Source organism: Peromyscus maniculatus, chromosome 21 (assembly GCF_049852395.1).
Source record: "Peromyscus maniculatus bairdii isolate BWxNUB_F1_BW_parent chromosome 21, HU_Pman_BW_mat_3.1, whole genome shotgun sequence".
In the NCBI taxonomy this organism is placed as follows: Eukaryota; Metazoa; Chordata; class Mammalia; order Rodentia; family Cricetidae; genus Peromyscus; species Peromyscus maniculatus.
In genome coordinates this window covers 13122002-13129796 of record NC_134872.1, presented here as the reverse complement: position 1 = coordinate 13129796, position 7795 = coordinate 13122002, and the positions used below count along the sequence as shown (strand labels likewise).

Here is a 7795-nt window from a genome sequence, read left to right as displayed (position 1 = left end):
AGAGACATATATGACCAACAGCCAAAACACACTTGAAGGCACACAGGTTAGCACAGATGCCATTACTGAAGCACATGTGGGGCACACGTGGGAGACCCGGGGCTGACAGATGGCGCAGAGATAGGCCACTTGCTGCGCCTGCCCAGAGACCTGAGTTCAATACCCGGAACCCACCCACATAAATGTGGAAGGAGAGAAGTGACTCCATAAAGCTGTGCTCTGACCTCCGTTCACGCACTGTGATATGTGCGCTCTTATGTCTACATCATTTGTGTGTGTGTGTGTGTGCATTCACAAGTTTTTAAAAGTGACTTGAAGCCGGGCAGTGGTGATGCATGCCTTTAATCCCAGCATGTCATACTGTCTCATGCCCTGGGTGAGATAGTCTCGTGCTGGCCTCTCCCATCCTTTCTGAGTCCATCAGGGCCAGCCTGCAGCTTCCTGGATTCTGTCTTGGTCCTGGACTGTGGCCTGCCCGCACTTTCTGTCACCAGCAAATCTCATCCCTGGGTGCTCTGGTCCAGTTAGGTCCTACATGTGCCTTACATCTGCCTGTCCTTGGAATCTGTTCCCATATGAGTTAATGCTTCGTGTTTAAATAAATACTCCCCTGTGGTGGTGGTAAGACAGTCTCTTTTTGACCACTGCTGTATGCCTACCTCCTCCATCCTTTGACATCAGGAAGATGACCCCCAGGGTCATTCATACCATGGCAAGAGGCTCTTCACCTATATCATTAGAGGTGTGAACCTTAAAAGGGGGATGATCATGCAGTGGCTAGGTGGGTCCAGTCTAGTCACATGACCCCTTAAAAACCAGAGAATTTCTTTAAGCTGGTCAGCTGTGACAGATGTCAAATTCAAAAGAAGAGAATGGGAAATTTTTTGGGTCCACAGAACACCCCACAAAACAAAGACCACCGCTTACATATGCAATCAACAAGAGCGTTGTTTATTCCAGCATTCAGGGTTCTGCCAGCCAGATAACAGAATGGCTGCCACCTGAACGGTGTGAGCCAACTCCTTTTTTTTTTTTTTTTTTTTTTTTTGTTTTGTTTTGTTTTGTTTTTTCGAGACAGGGTTTCTCTGTGTAGCTGGGCGCCTTTCCTGGAACTCACAGAGATCCGCCTGCCTCTGCCTCCCGAGTGCTGGGAGGGGGGGGGGATATGAGGTCAGCCTGAACCCGATTGGCTGGGCCTCCTCTTCCTGCTTTAACAGAGTACAGAAACCGAAACTGAAACTAAATTAAAACTCACGCTTACGCTTAGAGGCTGGGGCCAGGAGAAGCCTAGCCACGGTGCTGCTGTGGCCCCTCAAAATGACATTTGTTGTTGACTTTGCAGATGCAGGAGGGCAGAAACCGTTTATGTTCGGGTCTGAGAGAAGCCCCCAAGAAAGACCAACAGTCACGTATGCAATTTGACAGAAGTGTTTCCAATAGGTTGGGGTGGCAAATAGGTCACAAGCTCCTTTTAAGGGAGTTAGAGGAATTCCAGGGAGGCGGGATTATCTGGGAGCTGATTGGTGGAGGTAAGCTTAGTCTGGGAGTTGATTGGCTGGAGGCTGTAGTGGTTAGGAGCTTATTAGTGTGTGGGGGGTGTGTCTAGTGGTTAGGGGTTTATTGGTGATGGTGGGGTGTCTAGTTGTTAGGGGCTTGTTGACGGGAGGGTAGGAAAAGCTTTCTTTAGCTAACAGGAGGCGGGGGGGGGGGTGCATCTGCTGAGCCAGCAGAAGGCTGGGGGGCGCCTGCTGGTTGGCTGCCCCTAAATTGTGGTTTTCCTGAGAACTGCTTGCTCAGCCCCGTCCGCTCTAGTGAACCTAAACTAAGGCCTGGTCTGTGTCAGGGCTGCTAGGGGAGCCTGTCAGGGCCCTGGCATGGCCACCCAGTCCTCTCAGTTTATACCACCTGCAGGAATGGAAATCTGCCAACAACCCAAAGTTCAAAGTGAATTCCTCCTCAGGTGACCTCAGGCACCATGATCCAACCCTATGAGGCAGTCAGGAAGCAGAGGGGGATGAACACCGGCGCTCAGCTCACTTTCTACTTTCTATACGGTCGAGGACGCGGGCCTAGGAAATGGTGCCGACTCACTTTGAGTATGGGTCTTCCCACCTCCAGTAACATAATCAAGATCACCCCTACAGGCCTGCCCAGAGCTCCTTCTCTCCGATGACTTAGGTCTCAAATTGACAATGGAGATTGATTGACCCTGTAGCATCCATGATGTTCTGACTTCTGAAACCCGGAGCAAAAGGAACCCTTCCCCCATAGGTTTGTTTGTTTGTTTGTAAGATATCAGTGTTGCCACCGTGGGAAGTTAACACAGAGCAAGTGACCATGGCCAGTCTGCCTAGAGGACACTGGGACCTGGAGAAGAGCAGGGTGATCCTAGCTGAGTTATATACGTTCTCAGAGCGCAGTTTCTTCATTTCAAAAAGAGGTGAGTCCTTTCCCGTGTGTATGTGTGAGACTAAATGAGATAAGATGCCAAGTTACCACCATAGAGTAGGCTGCCCAGTAAACTGTTCCCTGTACTCGCGTCCTGGTGACCAAGCATCCTGAAGCATGAGATCGGCTCACGGGATGGAAATCCTATTGGGTACCTGTTGTAGGTTAGCAGTGGCGAAATCACACCATGCAACCAACTCGTGGGAGGTTTTATTGGGAAAAGGGGAAGGGTGCAGAGACCGGCCTCTGGAGAGAGGAATAGGTGGAGCTCATCTATTTGTTTGTTTGTTTGTTTAGTACACCAACCACAGTTCTCCCTCCCACCCCTCCTCTTTCTCCCTCCCCCTCCCCACATCTCCCCTTCTGATCTCACCCACCCTCCCCCACATCAGCTCCTCCAAAAGGGTAAGGCCTCCCTTGGGGAGTCAACAAAGCCCGGTACATTAAATTGAGGCAGGACCAAGCCCCTCCCCCTTACATACATCAAGGCTGAGCGAGGAGGCATGCCACCATAAGGAATGGGCTCCAAAAAGCTGGCTCACGCACCAGGGATCGATCCTGGTCCCACTGCCAGGGACCCCACAACAGACCAAGCTATCCAACTGTCACCCACATGCATGTCGGTCCCATGCAGGCGCCCTAGCTGTCAGTCTAGAGTCCGTGAGCTCCCACGGGCTCAGGTCAGCTATATCCGAGGGTTTCCTCGTCATGGTCTTGACCCCCCCCCCCCCTTGCTCATATAATCCCTCCTCCCTTTCTTCCACTGGACTCCTGGAGCTTGGCCCAGGTCTTAGCTGCGGATCTCTGCCTCTACTTCCATCAGTTACTGGATGAAGGTTCTATGAAGACAGGGTATTCACCAATCTAATCACAGGGGAAGGCTAGTTCAGGCACCCTCTCCGCTATTGCTAGGAGTCTTAGCTGGGGTCATCCTTGCGGATTCCTGGGAACTTCCTTAGCACCCTATCCACATAATGGCTCCCTCTATCAAGATATCTCTTTCATTGGGGAGCTAGCTTTTAAAGGGGGGGGGGGGATTAGCGAATTTGCAGAGACCATAGCGCATGTGCAGAGACTATGTAGTGACATAGAGGTCGTAGGACCCCGGGCTGGCCAGGTACCTGCCTGAATGTTAGCAAGCGCATGTGCACAGGGGCTGCTCTTAGTGGCTGCAGGTAAGGACCCTGGGGGTGGGCCAGCACAGTGCCTGAATGCTAACATTCCTCTCTTTTATTATAAAAAGGTGAGGGTTAGGGGCGGCGGGTGAGGTGGAACGAGAGCGCCTAGTTCTCCTGAAAGACCCCCAGGGGAGATCTTCCTCCGGGAGAGACCCCAAACCCAAGGAACACACCGAAACCACAGATCAGATGCAAAAGCAAGAGGGTTTATTTAGACCAGGTACCTGGGGCGAAGTCTCTTGGAGGACTTGCGCGCCTTTCCTAGGGCAAGGGGGACTTTTTATGGGATCCCAGGGGCAGAGGCGCGGTTACAGAAGCGAGAAGCATAGTTACAGGGTTCCTATTGGTTGTTTCAAAGAAGGCCAGGGTGAACTTGGGGTCGTATGTGTGTGGCTGATTTGGCCTTGCCCAGGCCAGCTGCTTATTCCTCAAGGCCAGGGGGCCAGCCATAAAATATCCTGATTTGACTCAACTGTCTTTCTCCCAAGGCCGCCGACCACAGTTATCTCTCTCAAGGCTGGATGGCTGGCCATAGTTATCTCTGTCAAGGCCGGGTGGCTGGCTACGGCTGTGAACTCCTGTTTTTCTGATTCCTTCAGAATGGCGTTTCTTAGGCTAAGTTATTGGGGGGGGGGGGCATTTCATTGGCCCAAAGCCCCATGTCCTCATAATGGAGCTGGGGTCCTTCACTCCGAGTCTGCTTCCTGCTGACCCGAGAAAGCTGGGGTGCTGGCCACGTCCTGGAGTAGCTGGTTGTTTCGCTTCACTGTCCAGTCTCTGTGGAATCAGTGTCACTTGGGCCTGGCACGATGCTGTTAGGGGTGGATCCAAGCCCACTCCCTGGAGCTTACAAGAACTTTGAGTTAACAAAAAGAGATGAGTTTAGACACATTAGAAAGCAACCAAAGGGAATTTAGAATCCCGAGCTTGTGGCCATGATACTATAGTGCTAGAGCCAGATTAATAGCTTATCAGAATTCTATCAATGTTAAAGTTATGGATAGTAACATAGCTCGAGAGAGGAATTTTGAACATGTTTCATTCCTTTATACATCTCAAATCATCTTTCCTTATCACCAATTAAGCTTTTCTATCTTCACATAAATAAACCTTAAAGTACCTGTTCCTTCCCATCACCACGGGATCACCTTGACACCCAGGAGACACAGGTGGTTGATTGCGGAGGGCAGTCTGTAGCAGGAATCTTAAAAGTTCTTATTAATAAAATCAAACCTGAGCCAGGTGTTGGGGTGAACTGGAAGATCAGAGAACCAGAACAGGCCACAGCTACCTCACCTCGCCGGATCCTCAGCTGGTCTTGTTTCCTCAGACTGGAGGCCTCAGAGTCCTCATCCAGAATGGGTCTCAGCTGAACTGCTGCTCAAAATCCTGAATGCTTAACCAGGCCAAATGCTTCTAGTTCCTAGTCCTCACGCCTTATATATCTTTCTGCTATCTGCCATCACTCCCTGGGATTAAAGGCGTGAGTCACCATGCTTGGCTGTATCCTTGAGCACATGGATTTCTGCCTAGCTCTGCCTCCCAAGTGCTGGGATTAAAGGCATGTGCTACCACTGCCTATCCTCTATGTTTAATATTGTGGCTGTACTGTCTCTAACCCCAGATAAGTTTATTAGGGTGCACAATATTTCAGGGAACACAATACCACCACAACAGTCAATAATAAAGTTACACTGAAATCTGTTCTGAGTCTCCTTTTTTGAGTCTGGGTGTGTGTGAATGGATATCTCTGGGGTGTTGTTGTTCCTTACCACCCGGGCATGTTTGATAGTCTTTATACCTCCAGCTCTGTGACTAACGATTGGTAGTCCTGTAACAACAGCAAATTAGTTGATTAGAGATTTTGAATATGTCATTGGAGATAAATAGAGAAGAAATTGATGAAACAGGTTGTGATTATAGAGACAGAAGAACATGGAGGGGGTCAGGAAGGAAAACATCCACTTCCGTATGGGGTTCCCAATCCGCTAAGTTGAGTACGGTTGTGGGGGTAAAGCTAGGTCTATGAAGTGTTTGAAGACTATCTGTCCATCTGACATACACTTCTGTAAATCTGGAAAACCTAACATAACTATAAATATGACAAGCATAGGTGACCATTAATCTGTAAGTCTTATCTACCTAAATAAGGACTAAGACTTCACATTAAAAGTAAACAATCTGAGTAATGATGACCTCTGGTGAGTCTGAGTGTCTCGCTGATGCCAGAAAGAAAGAAAAAAAGGTAAATCTGTAAACAAATGTACAGTATATGAACAATGACCTCTATCACAAACTCTCAGAGTCCAGAAAAGATGTGAACAAGTGGCTGGGATTCTAATCTGAAGGATATCAAGTGAATCTATCTACACGCCATACTCTTTCAGTCCATTCACTTTATCATTCTAAGTCAGTTCCCTGATCTCTTCGCTGTCTTCTCTTTGTTCCTTCTCTAAGTCTACATACAGCCTCTTTTCAGCTCTCATTTTCCTCTCTTGCCTGACTTCCCACATTTCTGACAGGAGACTCCTTGCAATCCTGAGAAAAGTTTCAAAGCCCTCAAGGTCATAGCACATTCCTAGAACAGACGATAAGGAGCAGAGCCATTACCATAGTAACACAAGGTTCCACGGGTCTCAGGACCAGAGGGAGGGGTGCAGTGCCCAGTGCCACAAACTCTGAGACATGACTTTTTATCAGCAGACTTGGCAAGTGAAGAACTGGCAGGCTTTTCTTTGTGTTAGTAGCCTTGGTAAGACCTGCGACTCTGACCTTGTGCATAACTGTAGAGTTTTATACTTAGGATCTGTATACAAAGGTGGAGAGGTGAGTGTCGGGGTCAGTCCAGATGAAAGCAAGGGTATTTTGATACTGAGTGCTGAGAGGGATAGAGAAAAAAATATCCTTGAGATCCAGAACTGAGAGATGGGAGGTTCCTGAGGGGATAGTGGAGAGGAATGTGTAAGGGTTAGGCACCACAGGATAGAGGGGGACCACTGCAGAATTAATGAACCAGTGGTCTTGCACCAGCCAGTAGGTCCAGTTAGGTTTCTAAACTGCAAGTGTGGGGGTGTTAAAAGGAGAAGATGTAGGACAAAGTAGTTTTTTTCTTAGAGGGCCAGAGATGATAGGTTGAAGTCCCCTATGGCTCTGGAGTGAAGAGTGCTTACTGGGCTTGGGTAATGTACTGGACAGGGTCGAGGTCGGAATAGTGGGGGTTCATTATCGGGGTCCAGAGTAGCGGAGGGTTCCTCAAGTTTAGATTGCATGGCTAGAAGGACTTGAGTGGGTGAACAGGAAGAACAGAGAGAGGGTTTGGAGCTAAGGTAAGTGAAGCCCCGAACATAAGGTACCTCCTTCCGCTTACCTGACTGCTGGCGGAAGTTGGAAAGGCCCCTTAAAATCCTGGGGTCTAAACTGCCGCCAGGTGGCCATTTTGATTGGTTGTCTACGGGGTATTTAGACCACGTCTGACTGCAAAGGCAGATACGTTTAGAGGCCCTTAACTGGGTGCTAAGCATAGAGGTTTGAGGTTCTCTAAAAGGCGTCCCAGAAGGGGAGGTTGGGCTTACGCTGCTAGGCACACTTCCCATGAGTGAAGCAGAAAAAAAACGGGATCCAAAGGCCCGGAATTTTTAGCATCCCCAAAACCCAGGAAAGATTGATTTGAGGAGGCCCAGGCTGCTCGGTGAGTAGTCACACTCCGGGCAGGGGCCAGGGCTCCGAGGAGCCTGAGCGAGAGGCGTGGGTTGCCTGGCACCAGGGCTCGCTGGCAGGGCCAAGAGGTGAGAAACCACGGTCGCGAGGTGAGGCCTCACTCGTGGGGAATGGCCGGGGGTGACTGTCAGCGAAGGAGGTCAACCGTAGCCCTTAAGACCGTGGTTGGTTGTTCCCCTGCCTCCAAACAGGCCAGTGGGGGGCTGGACACCAGCAGTCACTCGCATGGGTCCAGGAGCACGTTTATGCCGACCGGGATAAAGGCAGCTCACCAACTGTGCCGGCGTTGGATGAAGGACCCGAGGGTCGGTTAATTGGAAAGTGAGGCTGTGGTTAGGTGGCCTGGATCCAGGGGCCCAGCGCGCCTCGGAGGCCGGGAGGCTTCCGGCACCAAATGTCGTAGTTGAGCGGTGGTGACAGAGGACAAATCACACTGTACAACAAACTCACGT

The 7795-nt window shown here is 49.9% G+C and overlaps 1 long non-coding RNA gene and 1 other non-coding gene across 2 annotated transcripts; one reads left to right on the top strand and one right to left on the bottom strand.

Moving 5' to 3' along the window:
• Positions 1-2271: 2271 nt before the first annotated feature.
• On the bottom strand, positions 2272-7795 carry LOC143270045 (uncharacterized). Its single transcript, XR_013046915.1, has 2 exons — positions 4317-7795; positions 2272-3740 (listed from the first exon to the last, which is right to left on the bottom strand). It is a non-coding gene; the product is annotated as an uncharacterized LOC143270045 (long non-coding RNA).
• Positions 5811-5853, top strand: LOC121824945 (small nucleolar RNA SNORD48). Its single transcript, XR_006066938.2, has one exon. It is a non-coding gene; the product is annotated as a small nucleolar RNA SNORD48 (small nucleolar RNA).